At 37.0% G+C, this 22,147-nt stretch overlaps 1 protein-coding gene across 4 annotated transcripts in view; it reads right to left on the bottom strand.

Annotated features, from left to right (window-relative positions):
- Positions 1-22,147, bottom strand: part of HIPK3 (homeodomain interacting protein kinase 3) — a 100,439-nt gene that overhangs the window by 33,956 nt on the left and 44,336 nt on the right. The gene's annotated exons all lie outside the window — the stretch shown is intronic.

The following is a 22,147-nucleotide window of genomic DNA, read 5'->3' on the forward strand; positions in this document are numbered from 1 at the left end:
AAAAAAGACACAGACCTACTAGAGAATGGACTTGAGGATATGGAGAGGGGGAAGGGTAAGCTGTGACAAAGTGAGAGAGTGGCATGGACATATATACACTACCAAACGTAAAATAGATAGCTAGTGGGAATCAGCCGCATAGCACAGGGAGATCAGCTCCGTGCTTTGTGACCACCTAGAGGGGTGGGATAGGGAGGGTGGCAGGGAGGGAGATGCAAGAGGGAAGAGATATGGGAACATATGTATATGTATAACTGATTCACTTTGTTATAAAGCAGAAACTAACACACCACTGTAAAGCAATTATACTCCAATAAAGATGTTAAAAAAAAAAAAGAAGAAGAAGAAGATAACAGAGAAATGCAGCACAAACTTGGAAAAGGTAAATAAATGGTAAACTCAATAAAGATAAAAATAATAAAATCAGAACAGTCTTCTCTTGAGGTAGGTGATGCAGAAGGCATTTCTTATAATAACAGTTTTATTAAGACATAATTCACATACCATACAATTCACCCATTCAAATGGTACAATCAATAGTTTTTAGTATATTCACAGAATTATGCAACCATTAACGCAATCCATTTTAGAACATTTTCATCACCATCAAAAGGAACCCTATATCCATTACCAGTCACTCCCCATTTCTCCCAAACTCCTCCATCCCTAGGCCACCACAAATCTACTTTGTCGCTTTAGTTCTGTCTCTCTTTTTCTTGTCTCTTTTTCGTCTTTTTTTTTTTTTTTTTTGTCTCTTTAGATCTGCCTGTTCTGGACATGTCATACAAATGGAATGGCACAACATGTGATCTCTCATTTGGGGGTCAACCACAGGTCATGGGTAAATTCTGGGGTAAAAACATTCATAAGAATGTTTTGCTATAGTGGTACTTAAAAATCTCTGCAGAATGTTCTGGGAAGACAAATCTTGCGAGTCTGGTAAGGAAGCACTGACTTCAAATAATGCAAATCATCTAAATAGAGCTAGATTTTAAACACTCAACAGACACCTAGCAATCGCTCTAATAGCAAGTAATTTACCTGAGCCTTAGTATTTTCATTTTTAAAATGCGGTTTTACTGATGTAGCATGCTCTGAAAATTATCCAAAGGACTAAGTAAAAGATTCTATGTAAAATGTAAAACAGTATATACATTCTCTTAATTTATTCATACTCCCACTGTCCTAATTCACACCTCCTCTCTTCTCAAACCATCACCTCCTCCCTCATCCTCACTCCTGACTCTTGTCCTTGCATCCAACTTTACTGGGGGCAGGGGGGGATTTGAAAGAAACTTCCACATTCTCGCCACCACATCTACTAGCCCACTTGCATCTGTCAGTGCTTCTATCTAAGGCACCCATGCTCACTTACTGAAGTACATCACTCCACCAATTTCCCACTCTTTCTCATCACCAACCTCTCTCTCCCTCTCCCTCCTTCTCTCTACATATATATATAACTATCCCATATCTCCCATTTTGAAAAAAAAAAAAGAAAACACTTTCTTGTTTATATACTCTCCTTCAGCCATCACCCATTTCTCTATTCCCTTTTACACCAGTCCTTCTTGAAAGCACTGTTAAGAAAAGCTGCCTCCAATTCTGCCCCTTTCTTGAACTCACTCTAATCAGGCTTTCATTACCCCATCATTCCACCAAAATAGCTCTTGTCAAAGTCACCATCAGCCACTGCATTGCCACATCCTTGATTTATTTGACTTGCGGGATTTGACACAGTTGTGTTCTCCTGCTTTAAACAGTATGCAACTGACTGCCAGGGCACCACTCTGCTCTCCTCTTTACCTCACCTGCAGTTCCTTCTCAGATTCCTTTCCAGTTCCATCGCATTTCCACAACCTTTAAATTCTGGGGTGCCCCAAGGCTCAGTCTTTGGATGCCTATCTTCTCTAACTACATTCACTTCCCTTAGGTGATCTCATCCAATCACACAGTTTTAAATACCACCTCTATTCTTAAAACCCAAATGTGTATCTCCAACCCAGACCTCTCTCCCCAACTCCAGACTTAAGTATCCAACTGTCTACTCAACATCTCTTACTGAGTGTCAACTAGATATCTCAAACCAAACATGTTCAAAACATCTTCATAATTCCCTCCAACACACTCCTCCTCCAGCCTTCCCCATCTCAGGAATGACAACTCTATCCTCCTAGTTTCTTAGGCCCATAATTTGTGTGAGAATCAAATTTGACTCTCCTCTTTCTCTCACTTCCCACACATTTATCGGCAAATTCCATTGACTTTATCTGCAAAACAGATCCAGAATTTGACCATTTTGCTTTACCTTTACTGCTACAACCCCAGTCCAAGCCACCAGCATCTCTCGTTGCACGCTCCCCAACTGTTCTTGCTTCTGCCCCGTCCTCTACCATCTACTCTCAACTTAGCAACCAGAGTGATCCGTTTAGTACACAAGTCAGACCGCATCACTCTTCTGCTCAAAACCTCCCAAGAGCTTCTTCCCATCTCACAGTAAAGTCAGATTCCTCACAATGGCCTCCAAGGTCATACGTGATTCAGCCCGCAGCCGTATCTAGTATTTCCCACCATCATCCCATTTGTTTGCTCTCATCCACCTACACTGGCCTCCTTACTGTCTCTAACCATAGTTGCTGCCTCAAAACCTTTACATTTATCTAGAAGAAGGTTCCAGGCAGTGGGAACAGCAGGACTTGATCCCCTCACTCTTACTTTGTGTTTCTGCCCAAAGATCTTATTAGAAAGGCATTCCCTGACCACCTTAAACAGAAGGGTAAACCCCCACCAGCACATATACTTACCTCTCCTCCTTTATCCTGCTTTAGTGTTCTCTATAGCACTTGCCACCAACTGATATATATGTTTGCTGATTATCTGTTTTCCCCTCCCCCACTAAATATAAAACCCGTGAGGGAAAGAGCTTTAATTCTTTCAATGCTATATTCCCAGCACTGAGAACACTGTCTGGCATATAGTAGGCATTCACTCATTAATTTGTTCACTGAATTGATCAACCAGTGGAAGCTGTTAGTGTTCTGCTGTGAATAGCTTTGTTAACTCAAACACATGAGCCAAACAAGTATCAACCAAGACCTTTTTTACATGCTAGCCACTTTACATTTGGGACAGTTGAATTGTCTTGACTATTAAATAAAAATCAACACCATTTCCTGAGTTTTAACAATGGCCAGGCATCACAGAAATAACTTTTAACACATTAGCTCATTTAAATAAAATGTTCTAAAAACAGATTTCAGCATTGTTGTTCTGTTCCGAGATCAAAAATGCTGGTAAACAAAATGTTCCACGTAAAACAGAAGAACCCCTCAATTGAGTACAGTCAGTCCACAAAATCATGAGAAATAATAAATCGTTTTTGAAGCAACTAAGTTTTGGAGTTGTCACACAGCAACAGATAACTGATACACTACCCAAAGTTAGCCAGAGACGGATGGAAATGAGATTTCAAATGCCTTATTCCAAAAGCCTTTCTCTACACCATACCATCTCAATTATAAAATCGTGTAACTGAAAGAAACACAGAAAGTCAAACTAACAGAAAACCTAGAAACTGAAACCGAAGGTATTTTTTAACAATTCAATTAAAGTTATGTTCTAGTTTTATTTTCCACAGAATAAGAAAATACTAACTGACCTAATAGTTCTATGCCTTTTTTGAGGTCAACTGGTCTTTAGATCTCTAGGACAATCAAATGAAAAAAATATTTCACTGCCATTTTTTAAATCTACTTTTCATTCTGTATAAATCCTTTAAAATAAATATAATAACAGCAGTAACAACAAGCAGTTACCCAGCACTATGAACCAGGCAATGCTCTAAGCACTTTATAAATATTAACCCATTTGATATTCATACCAATCATTTTAATAGATAAAGAAACAGACACAAGGATAAGCAACTTGCCTAAGGGTCATACAGCTAGTGTGATGAGCAGCTGGGATTTAAAGCCAGGTTTTATGGCTTCAGGATCAATGCTTTAACTACTACGTGTTAAAATAAATAATTCCTAGGATTACTAAAACTATCAGACTTTTATCTTACTAGAAGTCCTCCCACTGAGATGCTATACTTATCATTAATGTGTTCTTTTCTCTTTCAACATATCACCTTTGATTTTTAGACTAACCGGGAAATGTGAGATATACACTTATGTTAAAAGAACTATAGTTGACATTTTACTAAGTCCTTTTCCTGATCTTTAAGCATTTACTCATCTTAACCATAAATAATCTTCCATGTTAAATACACAGACATCTGCTGGATACTTCTCAGTTAAAATACGGCTCTTATTTTGGCAGATACCGTGTTCCAAAAGATGACTACAACAACCTTTTACAAAAGCAATTAGGAAATAAGTTCAATAGTGGATGTGACCATCCAGTAGGTGTGCTTACTAATAAATATAACGTCAGGCACTCAATAAATTCTTACAAGGCAAAGCCCTTTACTTAGCAAAAGACAGCAAAGACCTAAAGTGGTTATAAAATGCAGGCACTAATAAACACGTGTTTATACAAGCACAGCAAACCTAGCAAAGGATACACACCCAAGTTTTATCAGCAATTATCTCTGAGGAATCAACCTGGAAAGGAGAGAGAAGTATACATTTCCATAATACTTGTTACTAAAACAAGCATCTTATACAATACAATAAAAGACCAATGTTTAAAATTTTTCAGTCACCTAAATTTTATAGGAATTTCGTGTTTTCTTCTAATACTATTACCATCAAACTACATAATCCGTGTTAACTCAATTTTTTAATTTCCTTTTATTACCAGGAACAATTGCCTACTGAGAATCTCTGACACTGGGAGGGAAGGAATACTGGAAGTATCCCTGAGAGGCTCTACACTGTCTGCAGGGGCTATCACGAAGGAGACTCCTCTAACTACAACAGGGGAACTGGAATACCTCCAAGAATCTTCCAAATCATAATGCAACTAAAATCTATGAATATAGGAAAGAACATTTGTACAACTGGAACTTTAAAGAAGGATGACTGTTAAAATATACTAGGGAGTTTACTTCCAGCTTAATCAGCACTTGTTTAAATATCCTGCAGAATGGTGCTTTTTTAAAAGCAATTCAACACTCTCAGGCGAATAAATTTCAAAAGAGCCAATCAATCACTTCTAGAAATATTTTCTTTTTGAAGTCACGAGTGTTTACCATGATAAGAAACTTGTTGCTGTAGGCAATAACAACGCTACAGAATACTGGATATTCGCACAGATTGCTTTTATGACTGTAACTGCAACTATTCAATAACGTGTTCAAATGTAATCAAAGTACAGGCTCTTAGAATAGACACTCATTCAAATGTAGCTTGAGCCATAGGCTAAAAATACCACAATTAAAAATATCGTAATTGCAAGGCCACTTAATCTTTTAAGTATGCTGCACAATGATCCAGATCAAAGCGCCTCCAGATCAAAGCGCCAAGTACAAAGAACTGCAGTAATAATAAATACCTTCAAAATCTATTAAATGTAAAACCTGAGAGGTAGAGGATAGGTGATAGCAAAGATTTAATGGTCATTACCAGTATGCTAAATGTATCGCTTAGAGCCCAACGTCCAAAAAGATGTATACATCAATAATTTGCACATCTATGAGTGATCAATAGCTAATATTTTGTAAAGGTAGGAGTCAGAAATTTATTTTATTTACAGACAGCCCTGTTTATTTTATGTTTTATCTACCAAGAACAGTTGCAAGATCTCAAAATTCCATCTTATGGAAGAGAAAACTGAGGAAATTGTTATTAACATATCAAGAGAGAGAAGCTTGGTAGGGGAATATGAAAAGTATCTGTGGACAATAAAGGAAAAACATGTCAGCAACTGAGGTTGAAAGTGTCTGTTTTTTATATATTGGTTTATATGCTACTGGATGTAGAAAAGTCAATGTCTATCACAGATCATATAAATGGACTATATTTTTAATATTTTACATTGCGTTTGTATTTTACAACCCTTTCAAATATTTTGTTCTATGAGGTAATAAGATAAATGCTGTAATCTTTATTCTACAGGTGATTAGGAGGGAAGTACAAAACAATACAGGGGGCTTCCCTGGTGGCGCAGTGGTTGAGAGTCTGCCTGTCGATGCAGGGGATGCAGGTTCGTGCCCCGGTCCGGGAAGATCCCACATGCTGCGGAGCAGCTGGGCCCGTGAGCCATGGCCACTGAGCCTGCGCGTCCGGAGCCTGTGCTCCGCAACGGGAGAGGCCACAACAGTGAGAGGCCCGCATACCACCAAAAAAAAAAAAAAAAAATACAGGATTTCTCAAATTTATTTGACTATGAGATATATTTAAAATCATAATGTATCATCAGTAGATGCCAACAGAAGTTCATAATCTATACAGTGTGTTTAAACTAAATCAGACAAAAAATTATTTAATTGCAATAAATGATTCAATTCTGCAAAATTATTGAAAATAACAAAAATGTTTATTGAGTTCTAATGAGGAATCAGATTCTGTGCTAAGTGTTTTATATTCATTATCTCATTAAATTCTAAGAAAATCCTCTGAGGTGGGTACTGTATTATCCCACTGTAGCCATGAGGAAACTAAAGCACAGAAGTAACTTTCCAAGTTCTCTCAGCAAGTGGGAGGGCTTATAAACAAACCTACACAGTCTCAGTGAAAATCCAAGCTCCTCAACACCATTTAGATAGATAATTTTATTTTATGAACTATTGCAAATGCGTTATTTAATCATAAGACCACATACCTATGCATTAACAAACAGGTAGAAGATTAGATCACTCACCAAGTGAGTGATCTCTTACACAACCTGGTGGCATTCTAGAGCATGCCATTTCTTAAAGGTGAAATTCTTAAATTTCACTTAACTCAGCAAATATATAACTATTTTTCTCATACTTTTTTCCTTATAACACTTTTTTTTTTTTTTTTTTTTTTGTGTGGTACGCGGGCCTCTCACTGCTGTGGCCTCTCCCGTTGCGGAGCACAGGCTCCGAACGCGCAGGCTCAGCGGCCATGGCTCACGGGCCCAGCCGCTCCGCGGCATGTGGGATCTTCCTGGACCGGGGCACGAACCCGTGTCCCCTGCATCGGCAGGCGGACTCTTAACCACTGTGCCACCAGGGAAGCCCCTCCTTATAACATTTTATGTTGACATACTTTTAGATTTATAGAAAAGTTACAAAACTAAACTAAGAATTCTTATACACCCTTAACCAGATTTCCCAAATGTTAACATTTTACCACATTTGTATTATCCTCTTTTATATACACACACAAATATGATTTTTATGAATCATCTGACAGTTAAGATGCAGACGCTGTATCCCTTTACCCTGAAATACTTCATTCAGTGTTTACTTCCTAAAAACAAGGGAAGCCTCTTACATAGTTACAGCGTATTTGTCAAAACCAGGAAATCAATATTAATGTGATACTACTATTCAGATTTTGCCAATTGCCTCAATAATGCCTTCTTTTACAATAAACAATTCTTAAAAATAAATAACTCTCAGACCCATGTCTCTTTAGTTCCCCTTATCTGGAAGAGCTCCACAACACTTTTTTCCCCAAAAATAAAATTTATTCTTCACATGGTTGCATACTCAATTACATTTTATTCTCAAATCAGCCAATTTTCCATTTTAGACAAGAATGCAATGCCTTAAAGGTGAAAGATACTCTCGGATATGATACTTATCCTCTCCTTTTATATCAATTCAGCATCCACAGAATCCTAACTTAATCATCAAAATAAATGCCAAAAGCAAATTTTACTCAATTACAGTGAAACTTCCTCATACTTATTTCTCAGAGTAGACAACAATATAAGGAGAAAATATTGAATGCGCTCCTCAGCATTTTGATGGTTCTCATGATACTGTCATTTTTGAAGAATACAAACCAGTTATTTTGTAGAATTTCCCTTAATTTGTGTTTAGTTAATGTTTCCTCACGAGAAGGTTCAGGTTATCTATTCAGCAGGAATACCACAGGAGTGACGCTATCTAACACTTAATACCCAAGGTCCAGTGCTAAAGAAACAAACAAGCAAACAAACAAAAAGATACCAGGCTAACAGGAACTATAATCAAATGCAAAGAAACAAAAGGAGGAAAAATCAATAGAGGCAGCCTCACAGTTACCTAGTTATTGAAATAATAACAGGGACTTTAAAATAATGATAAAAAAAAGTTCAAGAGAATGAATGAAATGATAGAAAGTTTCGGCAAAAAAACCTGGAATCTACTTGTTAAAAAAACAAATTCTTTATTTCTTAAATACCATTCCCATACTAAAAGGAACTAAGGCCCCTTGGAGAAATGGCTGATTCCAGAACTGAGTGGGGAAAAGTATAAGGTAGGCCTGGAAATCTTGTGCCAGAAAAATTACTCATCAATAAGAAGAAATGATCTACTGAAACAAGCAAAAATACCAATAAATCACAAAATCCTCATGTTGAGAGATATAAACCTTAGACAAAGGGTATGTTCCACTGACATGAAGTTCTAGAACAGAAAAACTAATTTGTCATGAAAAAACTCAGATCAGTAGATACGAATGAAAGGGCTGAGATGGAGGGACAGATATGAGGGAACTTTCTAGGGTGATGGTAATGTTCTATATCTCGATAGGAATTTGGGTTACACAGGTGTATGCATTTGTGAAAACTCACTGGGATAGTGCTTAAGATTTGTGCATTTCACTGTATATAACATGTACTTCCAAACAAAGAATCATAAATAAATACTGAGCTATTTTATGAGAGGCATGCCTAAGTGCTTAATGGTACAGTGTGCTGATGTCTGTAACTTACTTTGAATTGCCTCATGAAATAAAGATGGAATGACAAATGGATAGAGGGATATCTGTGATAAAGCCAATATAGCAAAATCTTAATTGTAGAAGCCAGGTGGTGAGTATATGCATGTTCACTGTATATCCTTTCAAATTATTTCTAAGTTTGAAAAGTTTCACAGTAAAATACGGGGGAGGGAGGGGATTTAAATAAGGCCAAGCAGAATTTCACTCACACACACACAAACACATACACACACACCATAGTCAACTGCTTAAACCAAAGAAAAAACCTTAACTGTACCCAGAAGGGAAAGAAGAACATACCATCATCAAAGGAGCCAATTTTCTATAGAAATAATGGACACCAGACTATAACATCTTTTAAAGGGCTGAAGGAAAATAACTCCCCAAGCATTCCCAGGGGTAAATATATATATATATACTTCAAAAATAAAAGTATTTTTTGTAGAACTGACACATTCTAGAATTCATCTAGAAATCCAAAGGACCAGAAACAATCCTTTGAAGAATAAGCAAAAGGACTCATACTATGGATCATGGTAATGACACTGTGATACTGGTATAAGAATAGACAAATGAATAGAACAGAACAAAGAATCCAAAAACAGATCCACACATATAAGGTCACCTGGTTTGTGACAAAATTGTCCCTTCCATGTAGTGGAATAATAAGCGGTGCTCAGTTAAGGGATATCCATGTGGAGAAAAATGTACATTAATCCCTAGCTCATACTATACACAAAAATCAATCCCCCAAAAACTGCAGAGCTAAATGTGAAAAGTAAAACAATAAAAGTTTTAAAAGAAAACAAGCAGAAAAAAATCTTAGTGAACTTAGAATACATGAAGATCCCTTAAATAGGACACAAACGGTGTTAATTATAAAGGAAATTTTTGAGAAATAAAACTATTTTAAAATAAGATTATTATGTATTAAAAGAGTCCACATACTCACCCAAGGCAGCCTTAAGAGAGTGAAAAGCAAACCACAGAATGGAAGAAGTTATTTTTCTCCTAAAAGTTTCATATAGAGAATATATACTTTACAAACCACAAATGAACAATAAGAAAGCCAAGCAAATAGAAAATTAGGCAAGGGCTTCCCTGGTGGCGCAGTGGTTAAGAATCCGCCTGCCAATGCAGGAGACACGGGTTCCAGCCCTGGTCCAGGAAGATCCCACATGCTGCGGAGCAACTAAGCCCGTGCGCTACAACTACTAAGCCTGCGCTCTAGAACCCGCAAGCCACAACTACTGAGCCCACGTGCCACAACTACTGAAGCCCACACACCTAGAGCATGTGCTCTGCAACAAGAGAAGCCACCTCAATGAGAAGCCCGCGCACCGCAACGAAGAGTAGCCCCCGCTCGCCACAACTAGAGAAAAGCCCGTGCGCAGCAACGAAGACCCAACACAGCCAAAAGTAAATAAACAAATAAATTTATAAAAAAAAGAAAATTAGGCAAAAGAAACTTCACAAACTAGAACAGCCAAACAGTCAATAAACTTGACTTGGGTAGTGGCTATATGGGTCAGTTCACACTGGTAATTTATTAAGCTGTAAACTTAAAATTTCTGTACTGTATCTTATACGTCAACGTAAGTTCACCCCTCCTCCCGAAATGTCTGTATTAACCAATATTAACACAAATTCAACTACTTTTTCTAAGATTTCACAGTTTCTACTCCAAAGAATAAAGCAGCATATATACCTAATGTAGGCCACCAGATAATAATTATGGGAGACTCCTTATCATCTTGCTACCATTATTAATTTCCTTTAAACCATACCACTTCTTTTTTTACAGTAGCTTCTACTTATAAAATGTCCCAAGACTGTATTGTTTTACATGCATTATGGAGTTTAACCTTCATAAGAACCTTTGAAGTAGCAAATATTATTTTACATATGAGTAAACTGAGGTTCAGAAAGGTTAAACAACTTGCTTTAAGGGACACAATAAGTGGCAGAGCTGAAATTATGAACCTGTGAATAAATAATGTGGCATTATTTAGCACCAGACATAAGTATGTTTCATTTGTTTTTTTACTTAAATTCTATCCTTCTTTGAACACTTTGTATTTAATGTCTCATATGAACCACTAAAAAGGATAAAGTTTTCTTATAAGTCCTAAAAAAAGGAATATCATCATATCCAAAATACTATGTCGTGTTTAGAATCTTGTTACTAATTCAATGACATATTAGTCTCTCTGAAGGACTTATATATTAATGAAAAGCAATTCAGAGTAAATAAAATCTTTAAAAGATTCAAATACATTTCTGTCATGTTACGTAGCTTTACCATCATATTACTCAAATGAGTTTATTCAATGAGTTTATTCCTTCTAAATACTTCTAAAAGTATTTTGTTTGAAAATGATATCCTGTTTCCAGATGACTTTTGCAGTCACTGATTGTCAACTTCTTCCATTATGTTTTCCCATTTACAGAGAAGCTATATCCTTAGATTCAAAGAATAATTTATTATTACTTTGTTACTACTCAAAATCTATAAATATACCCCTATTACATACATGTAAAAGAGTTATTTATAAATGTTGATATGCCAAATCTCACTTAGGTATATTGCATTTCACTAGTCTCTTCTATAAAGTAAGTTGGACTAAATGTCTATGTAGCTGTTTCCACCTCTATTTCCTTGTACATCCAACATCCTTAATACAAATATTTTTATCTTTAGGAACTGTTGATGATTAACTTAGCCTTACAGGAAGGAAAGGGAAAAATCCACGTTTATTTTATAATGCCAGGGAGCATTTTGCTACAATATGAAACCAGCTCCTTACCACAGAGAGACTCCTGACATAACAGATACACAGGGTTCGTGTTATCAGGTGGTGTATGATAAAAACTATTGAAAGTTACCAAATGCTTCCTAAGTACAACATTTTACCCACACATTTTTAAGTATTCTAATCCCTTTTTTTGATTACTTTATCAGCCTTTTCCAATTGTATACAACTATTTCAAGGACAAAGGCATGCTATAATCTTGATGCCACCACAATTAGGTTTCCAAAAGGTCATTAGTTTGTGACATTTGCTGATCAGAACTGAAGGGGTAAAAAAGAGCAAAGTAGTTAAAAAAAAAAAAAAAAAGTCTTCTAATATATCTGTGTGTGCACACATCTGTGATCTCTTAAACCAATCCATAACACACCTCTAACAATGCAGGATAAGAAGAGTTAAGAGTCAGACACTATAGGTTAAAAAATCAATTACTAATCTAGTACAGAAGGCCAGACCAGAACAAGGCGGTGAGAAGAGCATGGCAAAATTTACATATGAGGATATTTCAGAGGTAAAATCAATAGGATCTGGTCATACAATGATTAGATACATAGCACAGAAACAGCCAACACTAAATAACAAAGGAAATGATTCCTTTAATAATTTTGGTATGTAATATGGGAGGATGAGAAAACTATGGGAGAAAAGATGAATCATTTGAACATGAGTTAGTAACATCCAGAGACTGCCCAAGGAGATAACTGGCAACAAACTAGGTGTTCAAAGGGAGAGCAGGGCTACAAGAAGGTATTTGAAAATTTACCATATTAAGCAAACAAACTGAAGTCATGGGAGACAGTAAGATCTCCAAGAGGGAACTACATTGAATGAGAAAGGGGCCAAAACTGAACCCTGAAGAATGTACTCATTTAAGAGGTGAAAAAAAGAACAAGAAAGTTTGTTAGAGAAGTGAAAGAAGGATCTGAGGGTATAGTGTTTAGGAAACCAGTACAGAACGTTTCAATAAAATAAAGCACTAACAGCAGTGAAAGACAGAGGTCCAGCCAGATGTGGACTTCAAAAAAAAAAAAAAAACTACCAAATTTGGTGATTAACAAACCAGTCATCGGTGTCCTTCAGCAGAGGAGTTTCAGGAAGATGAGGGGAAATCTCTGAAGAAGGAGCATGGTAAAATGGATAGACTGAACTGAGCTCAAATCACAGCTCTGCAATTGGCTGTGTACCACTGGGCAAGTTGCTTAACATAGCTGAATCTCAAATTCCCCATTTGTCAAATAAAGACAGTACTACCACTTATCATGGTTGCTCTAAGGGTAAAGGGTAATTATGAAAAGTTTCTGGCACAGTGGCTGGTACTAAGCAGTCAATAAATGCTGCTTTTATATGAACTCTGTTTACTTTTACATTCTCATTCCCCACATAAAAGAGTATCTACCAGTTCAACGTATGACAGAGAAGACAGATGTAAAACTTTTTAAAATGTAGTGAAGAGTGAAGATAAAATTTAAATGATTTTGCTTTTTGCCTACTTACAGCCACCAATTTGAAAAAACAGAAATACCCTTGGTGATGACAAGAATGTGAGGAAAAGGACACGTTCACACATTATTGGTAAGGCTGTGCACTGGAATGGTACAACATTTCTGAAAGGAAATTGGCAGTGCCCAGCAGCACAACGTACATATCCTTTGACCCAACAATCCTCCTTCTAGAAATGTTGTGGAAATGTACCTTCAAGTGTCCAAGGACTTCCAGAAGGTTCCCGGCAGCATTATCAGAAAACAAATGAAATGTACATCATAGAGAACTGTTTAAAGAATAAAACATATTATAAAAATTATAAAGCAGAGTCACAATAAAGGGGAAAACTTCCTGTTTTGCTTCTTAGCCTTCTGTATTATTGAATTTTTTTCTGACAGTGAGCATCCATAACTATTATAATTCTAAAAACATTAAATCAAATAAATTTTAATTAGTATACTGGTTTTAGATAAATATATTCAAAACTTTTTGTAATTCACTGTTCTATCAAAAAAACACACACACACACATTTGTTCTTTTTAATGTCAAAGCTTAGCACATATTAAATTCTCTCCTAAGTAATACAATCTTGCCACACCAACTGATGACTAAATTATTCACTGGCCACTGAACTGGCACTCTTCCGTGGCAGCAGGCACTCTGTTAATAACATCCACGGTGCTGAATTCCATTCATGGGAAAATGCTGAAGACTCAGAAACAAACAGGCACATGCATTCTGAGGTGTGTGGGGTCAGGACCGACATCTAATCCATAACATCATTACATTCTATTACAGTACATTCATGACACTATATACACCTTTGAAACAAAGCTATATAGCACAAGGGAAAAAACTGATAACCTTAGAAATTAAAGGCTTTTATTCAACTTAATTTTAAAACCATCAAGAAAGTTTTCTTTTTAACCTGTTATACTGTTAGTTATTTCTATTTCTATGTAACTAATATTCAATTCTAGAATACAGTCATTCCAATCTGACATAAAATTACTGATTAGCCATTCATATGGCATTACATTTATTACGTATTTTACATCTAAAATCAACAGAATTAACAAACTCACTTTGTGACCAAGATTTTACAAAACGATTTTGTCCTACGCCATAATAGTATTACTTAGCATTTATGTACTGTTGTCTTATAACTTAACATCACACCTATACAGCAAGAGGATCATAATACAGCTTTAAACCATTAATGTGCAAATATATAAAGTTAAGTAGCCTCCTCACAAGTCACATATACTAAGTAAATCAGTACTAGAATTAGGATTAAAATTCAGAATTCCAAGTCTGCTAGTTCTACCCAAATCCTATGATATTTTTCACATTGTTTCTTTTTCGTTATTACTGAAATCATTTGTGAAATCATAAGCACTGACTTGTCATTATATAAAAGAATTAAGTAAGGGATTATCTTAGAAGAGTTTATTAGGGAGAATAAAGTATGGACTCTTCAAAATACAGGAAATGATTATATGGGAAATGCCATATTATTTTTCATTTCATTTCAGGAAGGATGAAGGGAAGTAAGAAGAAAATTGGGAAGAAATGAAATTAGAAGTTACAAGTGCCTAGGCACATAGAACTGAAGGGGGTCTTAAATAACCTTTACAGGATTTAATACTTAGAATATCTAGACTTATTCCAAAGCTGTTTCCAAATGGACAGAATTTAGTACAAGGCAAAGTAGTCGTATTCTCTTTTCTCTCTTGAAGTAGTTTAGTTCCTTAGGTACTTAAAGAAACCTTATCGAAACTATAGTCCCTTGGCACAGACAGCCCAAGGACAGTCCTCTAAGCAAGATACTAATACACTTTGTTCTAAATTGGGTCTTCGTTGCTGCACAGGGGCTTTCTCTAGTTGTGGCGAGCAGGGGCTACTCTTTGTTGCAGTGCACGGGCTTCTCATTGTGGTGGCTTCTCTTGTTGCAGAGTACAGGCTCTAGGTGCGTGGGCTTCAGTAGTTCAGTAGTTGTGGCACGCGGGTTCAGGAGTTGTGGCTCACAGGCTGTAGAGCGCAGGCTCAGTAGTTGTGGCGCACGGTCTCAGTTGCTCCGCAGTGTGTGGGATCTTCCCGGACCAGGGGTCGAACCCGTGTCCCCTGCACTGGCAAGTGGATTCTTTTTTTTTTTTTTAAATAAATTTATTTACTTATTTATTTCTGGCTATGTTGGGTCTCCCTTGCTGCACACAGGCTTTCTCTAGTTGTGGCGAGTGGGGGCTACTCTCCGCTGCAGTGCACAGGCTTCTCACTGTGGCGGCTTCTCTTGTTGTGGAGCACGGGCTCTAGTAGTTGTGGTACACAGGCTCAGTAGTCATGGCGTATGGGCTTAGTTGCTCTGTGGCATGTTGGATCTTCCCGGACCAGGGCTCAAACCCATGTCCCACGCATTGGCAGATGGATTCTTAACCACTGTACCACCAGGGAAGCCTTAGTTCAGGATTTTAAACTGAGATGTATTTATGTTCCTCAGATAAAATACATGTATCTAATCCACTTGTTAACCAAGTTTCTTATGGTTAGCAGAATCAGTTACTTTATGTAACTGGGGGTGAGGCTATGTTAGAATTCTAGTTACCAAAGGGGAAATTTTTTTAACAATGAAAGATGCCTGAAAACAAAGAGGCCTACTTCATGTAATTCCCCAAAAAAATTTCCCTCGATATAAACTTAAAGAAAAGACTACATAGAGAAAATACACTCATGGCCTCAGAACAGTCTAGACATCTAACAGAGGTCTATGAACTTCTGTATCTGTTTCTATAATATACCTGTAATTACCCAAAAAAAGTATTTCTTAAAATTTAAGACCACAAAAAAGTGACATCACAAAAAGATCTATTATACTTATCCCACTATGTGAAATACTCCCACACACCTTAAGTACCCATGGGTATAAGCAGGACCCAGTTTTAAAAGGGAAGTCTCCTGTGATTACTGAAAAGAGTTCAGGGTGAGGTTGGACAAATAAATGTGTTAGGATACTATTAAAAGTTATGCATGTATGGGTAGGGGATTGTATAAGAAGATATCAAAAGTCCCTTCCAACTTTAAAATTTTGAGTCTATGTTCCAGTAATTCACAATAAGAGTAAGTATTTCCTAATTAAGGCTCAGTGAGTGCCTATTCCACATATAAATACCCTACTATGCTAAATATAGCTCAGAAGGAATGACTACAGGGTAGTTCAGGAAAAGACCATCCAGGAGGTAACATCTAAGTTAAGCCTTGAAGGATGAATACAATTTTCTTAGGAAGAACAGAGAAGGATATTCAGGCCTAGACAAAGGAATAGGAGTGAAAAGTACACAGCATGTTCAGAAAGTATTACTAGGCAAGGGATGCTCTGAGGGTAAATTGTACTATAAAGCTGAAAAGGAAAGATGAATCAAAATGTTAACATAGACAAAATGCATTATGTATTGACTATACCCACTGGTCAATCTACATTCTTAAATTCTGACATATATTAAAGGTAGTTTTAACATTGAAATTCTCGATATGTATTTTTATAACTATGTATGGGGACAGATGTTAACTAGACTTATTGTGGTGATCATTTCACAATATATACAAATATTGAACGATTACGTTGTACACCTGGAACTAATATAATATGTGTCAATTATACATCAATAAAAAAATTCTCAATGTGACCTCAAACTTGGGGGAAAATGATGATATAAATAAAAACAGTTCAAGGGACCCCAAATATTCATCTCTGAAAAAGAACAAAGTTGGAGGGTTCACACTTCTGATTTCAAAACTTACTACAAAAGCTATGGTAATCAGATCACGTGGTATTGGTATAAACACAGAAAAATAGGCCAATGGAATAGAATATAGAGCCCAGAAATAAACCCTCAGGCATATGATCAAATGATCTTCTATAAGGGTACCAAGACCACTCAATGGGGAAAGGACAGTCTCTTCAACAAACGATGTTGAAAAACTTGATATCCAAATGCAAAAAAAAAATGAAATTGGATCCTTATACTCACTATATACCAAAATTAACTCAAAATGGATTAAGGAGCTAAACCCTAAGACCTGAAACTACAGAGCTCCTAGAAGAAATCAAGGAGGAAAACTTCAGGACACTGGGTTTAGCAATGATTTTTTTGCTATGACACCAAAAGCACAAGCAACAAAATCAAAAACAGACAAATAGCACTACATCAGACTTAAAAATTTTGTACATCAAAGGACACAGAGTGGAAAGTCAACCTACAGAATGGGAGAAAACATTTGCAAATAATATAGCTGATAAAGGGTTAATAACCAGAATATATAAAGAATTCCTACAACTCAACAACAAATAACAAGTTTATTTGTTTTTGCAGTACGCGGGTCTCTCACTGTTACGGCCTCTCCTGTTGCGGAGCACAGGCTCCAGATGCGCGGGCTCAGCGGCCACGGCTCACGGGCCCAGCCACTCCGCGGCATGTGGGATCTTCCTGGACCGGGGCACGAACCCGTGTCCCCTGCATCGGCAGGCAGCCTCTCAACCACTGCGCCACCAGGGAAGCCCAACAAGGAAGTTTTTAAATCGACAAAAGAACAGACATTTCTCCAAAGATGATATCAAATGGCCAATATGCACATGAAAAAGTGTTCAACATCACTAGTTAAAGAAATGCAAATCAAAACCACCATGGGATATCACCTCATACCCATTAGGATGGCAAAAACGAAAGAAGGAGGCAAAAGGGGAGGAGGGTAAATGGAAGTAACCCAAATGTCCACGGATGGAAGAAATGGATAAACAAAATATGGTATATGCATACAATAAAATATATTCAGCCTTAAAAAGGAAGGAAATCCTGTCACACGCTACAACATGGATGAATCTTGAGGACATTATGCTAGGTGAAATACACCAGTCACAAAAAGACAAGGACTGTATGATTCTGCTTACATGAGATATTTCAAATAGTCAAACTCATAGAAACAAAGTAGAAAAAGTAGAATGATAGTTACCAGGGGCTGGGGAGAGGGAGAAAAGGGGTGGTGTTGTTTAATGAGTACAGAGTTTCAGATACGCAAGATGAAAAAGTTCTAGAAATCCACTTCATGCCAACTTGAACATACTTAACACCACTGAACTACATGCTTAAAAGTGGTCAAGATAGTAAATACTATGTGTTTTTTCACAATAAAAAATGAAAAATAATTTCCATATTAAAAATAATTTTGGCCACCAAATTGTTAGCTCAAGATGATATAGCACAGATATCAATTTGTTTTTCTAATATGTAGGTAGCTGTATGGACAAAATTTTTCAGAGTGAAATACATAAAGAAAGGGGTTAGCTAAGTATAAAAGTGGTCTAATATTATGTAGCAATTTTTAGAATAATTATGTTTAACATTCCTTCCTAAATATTAATGTATCTCAAATTATAATTCAGTAAATAATTCTAAAACAAACTGTAAAAGGTTTTTTTAATTCCCATCAATAATCAAGATTTCTATTTTTCACCTATTAGAAATTGAAAATTGTCTAAATCTAAGTAAAAAGAAAAAAGAGGAGTTAACTAAAATTCAGAGAGTGTCTTAGCTAGTCACGTTGATCTGAAAGTATTTAAAGTGACTTAAATCACTCAATCGTGAAACTAAAGGAACTTAGTCACAGTTGCAACTAAAATATTATTATCAAAAAGCTTCATGGAGGTTTACCAAGGTGGGCTTCCCTAGTGGTGCAGTGGTTAGGAATCCACCTGCTAATGCAGGGAACACGGGTTTGAGCCCTGGTCCAGGAGGATTCCCCATGCCATGGAGCAGCTGGGCCCGTGTGCCACAACTGCTGAGCCTGTGCGCTCTGGAGCCCGCGAGCCACAACTACTGAGGCCCGTGCACCTAGACCCTGTGCTCCGCAACAAGAGAAGCCACCGCAATGAGAAGCCCGCTCACCACAACAAAGAGTAGTCCCCGTTCACCGCAACTAGAGAAAGCCAGTGTACAGCAACAAAGACCTGATGCAGCCACAAAAAAAAACGTTTAGCAAGGTAAAGACATAAAAGATCAAATTTCAATTCTATTTAATCAAACATTTTGAATCTTACACTTTGAAGTTCATATCCCTCCCCCACACCCAAAACTCTGCTTTTGATTATAGCCACACTGTAGGGCTTCCCTGGTAGCGCAGTGGTTGAGAGTCCGCCTGCCGATACAGGGGACACGGGTTCGTGCCCCGGTCCGGGAAGATCCCACATGCCGCAGAGCGGCTAGGCCCATGAGCCATGGCCGCTGAGCCTGTGCGTCCGGAGCCTGTGCTGTGCTCCGCAACGGGAGAGGCCACAACAGTGAGAGGCCCGCGTACCGCAAAAAAAAAAAAAAAAAAAAAAAATCCACTCTCTAGGAAACTACCAGTATATTCCATGGATATTAAGAACTATGCTAATTATTTTTGGCATTTAATTTGAAAGTGTTTAAGACCTAATTGCATTTATTTACTTTTTATTATAGAAAATTTCAAATACGTACAGTTGAACCACCATCTACCAATCACCCAGCTTCAAAAATTACCAGTGCATCAACAAAAAGACTCTAAAATTATAACGGCTACCCACTAGGTGGTAGTTGAAAAATCCCAGGTATATTACATTTATAAATACTTCAACAGGGGACTTCCCTGGCAGTCCAGTGGTTAAGACTCCGAGCTCCCAATTCAGGTCCCTGAATCGGGGACCATTCGGGTTCGGTCCCTGGTCGGGGAACTAGGAACCCACATGCTGCATGGGGCAGGGAAAAAATAAATTTAAAAAAAATTAACTTTTTTGGGGGGCAGGAGGGCTGTGTTGGGTATTAGCTGTAACATGCAGGAATCTTTGTTGCGTTGCACAGGCTTCTCTCTAGTTGTGGCGTGCTGGGCTTTTGTTTGTTTGTTTGTTCTCTCTAGTTGTGGCACGCAGGCTCCAGAGCGCGTGGGCTCTGTAGTTTGCAGCACGTGGGCTCTCTCGTTGAGGCGCAAGGGCTCGGTAGTTGTGGCACGCAGCCTTAGTTGCCCTGCAGCATGTGGGATCTTAGTTCCCCGACCAGGGATCAAACCTGCGTCCCCTGCATTGGAAGATGGATTCTTTATCACTGGACCACGGGGGAAGTCCCAGAAAATTTTTTTTAAAAATACCTCAACATATAAAACTTTATGAGGTACTTTAATAACCACAATTCTCACATTAAAAAAATCAGTAATTCCTTAATATCGTCTGACATCCCATTTTTCTCTACTGCCTTATAACTGTCTCTTTACAGTTGATGTGTTCAATTAGTATTTAAATGGAGGTCACACATGAAATTTCTATTTAAATAGTTTCATAGAGTAAGATTACTCTACAGAAACTTATATCGAAAAAAAAAGTCCAAAGATATAGAGTTAACCAAAAGCAAACTGCAAAACAATGTATTCTGTGACACTGTTTTTGTTTAAATATTTTTCTTAATATATGATATGAAAAAGTAGTCACTTCTAGGGGATAAACAATAACCACTGATTTGGGGGAATTATAAAAACAGCCTAAAATAACTTAACTTTAAAAGCAAAATGTCATGATTTAGCTTAAAATTTTTTAAAGGCTATTATTTCACTTCCTCTGATTCAGGCAGTCATGTCTAGTAGAGCTTTCCAGGTTAAGTGTATATATATAGAAATATACTCTGAATCATAATGACATTCCTATTTGACAAATGAGAAAGCTGAGGCCATGAAGTCAGGTGTTTGTCTAAACTCACACACAATTTAAGTCAACAAATATCAACCATAACAAAGCATCTATCTCCTCAAGGGAAAAAAATTAATTCTAGTAAAAAACAAAATAGACACATTAATACTAAAACGTATCTCAAATCTATCGATTTCTTTCCACTGGCACCACCTCTTCTCTGTGGATTGATTACTTTAATGCCTCCTTCCTAATGGTTTTTCTACTCCTACTTTCATTCTTGTCCCCTTCCCCCTTGAAAGAGCAGCCAGAGAGATAAAGACATAAACCATATTGTGGCTACCCTCCAACCTCAAGTCACACCTCTACTTCTATACCCACTCCAAAAGGCCGAAGTCTCATTGGCAGGCTTTCAGATTCTTTACCTAACCAAGCTCTTTCTAATCTCAGAGCCTTCACGTGTGCTCTTTCCTCTGTCTAGGTCTCTCAACCACCGTGGATGGCAGGCTCCCATCAGATCTTAGTTTAATATATCATGTCCTTAGAGCTTTTTCCCTGTCCACCCAATCTAAAGTAGGTCCCTACAACTGATTAGCTATTTGGAAAAAGAACATTAGATCCACACCTCACACCAATTACAAGAATAAACTCGAAATGGATTAGAGATCTAAATGCTAAAAAACTATCTCAATAAGTACTAGAAGAAAAGAGGGCAAATGCCTCTTTAAACTTGATGTACAAAAAAGGCTTTCTAACTATGATTTAAAATCCAGAAGCAATAAAAGATTGATGAAATTGACCACACACACACAAAAAATTTTCACAAGGCAAAAAACATAAAAAATGAAAACAAAATTTAAAAAAAGGGCAACATATATCATACGTAAAGAGCTAATATCCCTCATATATAAAGAAATCTTAAAATCTGAGGGACAAAGGACCAAATGCTTGATAGAAAAATGGGCAAAAGATATGAATAGGCAATTCACAAACATACACACACATACACACACACACACCCTATAATTTTAAAATGATCCTTAAACATGAGATATTTAACTTCACTCATAAGACACATGCAAATTAGTATCACAAATATACCACGCTTGGCAAAATTTTAAAAGAATGACAACATATTCTGTTGGCAAGGCAATATAGAAGCAGGCACTATCATACATTGTTGATTAGAATGCAAATTTATACAGTCCTTACTGAAAAGAATTTGGCAATATTTAACAAAACTACACGTGTATTTACCTTTTGACTAATTCCACTTCTGGAAATTTACCTTGAAGATGCAACTCCAGCAAGACAAAAATACATA

This window comes from Pseudorca crassidens, chromosome 9 (assembly GCF_039906515.1).
Source record: "Pseudorca crassidens isolate mPseCra1 chromosome 9, mPseCra1.hap1, whole genome shotgun sequence".
Taxonomy (NCBI): Eukaryota; Metazoa; Chordata; class Mammalia; order Artiodactyla; family Delphinidae; genus Pseudorca; species Pseudorca crassidens.